The sequence below is a fragment of the Rhea americana genome, unplaced genomic scaffold (assembly GCF_003343005.1).
Source record: "Rhea americana isolate MKP2758 unplaced genomic scaffold, rheAme1 scaffold_305, whole genome shotgun sequence".
In the NCBI taxonomy this organism is placed as follows: Eukaryota; Metazoa; Chordata; class Aves; order Rheiformes; family Rheidae; genus Rhea; species Rhea americana.
The window spans coordinates 505,215-507,618 of record NW_028186430.1 but is presented as its reverse complement, the minus strand read 5'-3'; the positions used below and the strand labels follow the sequence as shown (position 1 = coordinate 507,618).

Below are 2,404 nucleotides of genomic sequence, written 5' to 3'. Positions count from 1 at the left end.
GCAGCCTGCCCGGCACGGGGTGCAGAAAGGCTGCAGGGCAGGACAAGGGTCCGGGTTGAGGAACAAGTGCCATGGACATGCTGCTGGGAGCATCTATCTCCTGCCGGTGCTGGGAGCCAGCTGATATCTGCACCGAGCCTCTGGTGTCAGAGGCCAGAAGCGCCCGGCTGCCGGAGGCATCCTGCCGGACAGGAGCCCGGTGTGAGASGAGTTACACGAGCCTGCAAGCTGCCGGTGTGGCCAGACCGTCATGCCGCAGCAGCGGCGCGAAGCAGCCCGAGCGACAGTGGCGAGCCCGGGGTCCCTCCCTGCCGGCCCGGGCTCTGGGCAGACGCCTCCACAGCGGCGCTGCTCCGAGCCGGAGCAGGAGCAGCCAGGGCAGGCCTGGCCAGGCGATGGCGAGGGTCAGCCCGATGGTGACAGCGGTCCCCTTGGGCCCTGTCGTCCGTGAGTCCGTCACRCGCAGTCCGCCTGGGCTCTTAGTGTCTCCTAATCACCGCGCATGGACACTTAACWGCCGCTGCCAGCGTGTCTGGCTCAGAAGAGAATGCACCAGCCAGCTTTGCCTGTGCCCGGCCCTCCTTTTACTCGGACAGTCGTGGAGGAAAACAGGTCATCCCGCTGGAGACAGCACACGTGTGCGCGGTGCTGCTGCGCGCCGCCGCGGAGTCGAGCCCCGCCGGGTAGCGGCGCTCTGTGCTGCCCGGCCGCCCGCCGCTGGGCTTTGCCACGCTGCTGCTCTGGTTAGGCAGCACGCAGCATGCAGAAACGCCTGGACGTGGCAGTGCATATTACTCGCGCCCGGGGCTGCAGAGGCGGGGAAGGGGGTACAAAACCATCCTGCTGCAGGTTGCCTAATCTTTAGCCGTAAGGATCAGGGTGGAAGGAGACGTGGGCAGAGCAGTGCCACGGTCTGGTCCTTGCGCCTTCCGCGGGGCTGCTGTTCCTGAGCAGTGTCAAAGTGCGGGTCTCCGGCGGGAGAGCTGCCCACCACCGCCCGGGCTGCGGGGCTCTCGCCCACGGCTGCTGGCGCCGCTGCCCCGGCTCGCTGCAGCGTCTGTGCAGGACAGCAGGCAGCAGGAAAGAGCGGACTGCGGTTTGCATGTGATAGAATGAGTTAAAAAGGAAATGCATGGGAATGGCTATAAATGACAATAAAATAGCTATTTTGTACAGCAAGGAACAGAAGAGTAAATGCATTGATTTTGGTAATTAATCGTTCAATAGAAATCTGTTCTGGGAGTGCCCTGGGCAAAGTCCCAGGTTGGAGGAGCCTTTGCTCTGTGGATCAGCTCTTTGCCCGGTTCCTCGACTGTGTTTCAGGGCTGCTCAGTGACTGCGCCAGGACCCGTGCTGGGGATGGTTTCTGGCTGGGTTATCCCACCGACTGTGGTGGCTTCCAGAAATGTCTTTGTCCCCTGCTGCCTGTGTGCTCCAGGCCTGAGTCACCAGGGTGTCGGTTTTCAGCACTGGATAGGGAATATTTTAGCAGCCAGACCAAACCGTTGCCTTTCCTGACCTTCCAAGAATGCTATATGGAAGGAGAAAATTTTGTTATRCCAATGCAGCTGGCATGGCTTTGCTCCCGTGCAAGAGTCCCCTCCTTTGYGTGAGGACCAGGACCGATGCAAGATTGACACGAGGCCGTAATAACGTGCTGTCCCTGCAACAGCCGTCAGGGATTCRTATCCGCCAGACGCTGGCGGATCTCGCTCGACCTCCTCCATCACACGGGACAAGTCGGATCCCACGCTCCTCGGTGCATCTCGGCCTAGAGACTCGGGCTGCGTGTGTCAGGAGCGGAGTCAGCCAGGCGCGAGGGGCAGAAGCGCTGCCAGGAGCAACCCCGCGGCCGCAGGCTGCTGCCGCCCCAGCTGTCGTTCAGTAACTGGGGAAGATGATTGAGCCCCCACAGCTGAGCATGGTTAGAGCAAACCCTCATCTGCCAGGAGAGCCTGATAACAGGAAGTGGCAAAGACCTCATTTCCACGCAGAAATTCTGGAAGAAGCGCCTTGACTCCCGTCTTCCTGATGGAGCTGCCGCCATCCCCGCAGCCCTGCTCCAGGTCCCATCTCCGTGCGCGGCGCTTTCCTCCGCAGCTCCCGCGCGAAGCAGCCTCTGCGCAGCGGTCTGTGACTCGGGCTCCCGGAGGCAGTGATACGGAGAGCCCCAACGGGTGCTGCCTTCCCACAGGACTGCTAAATCCGGGTGCCGGATCCCCCGCGGGAACRCCAGCCTCGAATTCCACGGTCTCCTGGTGCTTGCAGCCCTCTTAATTTGTTCGGGCGTTCCCCTAAGGGAAGGGCGGCTTCCTGCCGTGTCCCCGCCGCTCCAGCGCGCGGTCGGGCGATCCGCCTTCGCGGCACGCCGCTGCAGATAGCCTAGCGCAGGGACGCCGCCGAA

At 62.5% G+C, this 2,404-nt stretch overlaps 1 protein-coding gene across 1 annotated transcript in view; it reads left to right on the top strand.

Annotated features, from left to right (window-relative positions):
• Positions 1-2,404, top strand: part of LOC146593103 (heparan sulfate glucosamine 3-O-sulfotransferase 4-like) — a 77,041-nt gene that overhangs the window by 69,963 nt on the left and 4,674 nt on the right. The window lies entirely within an intron of this gene.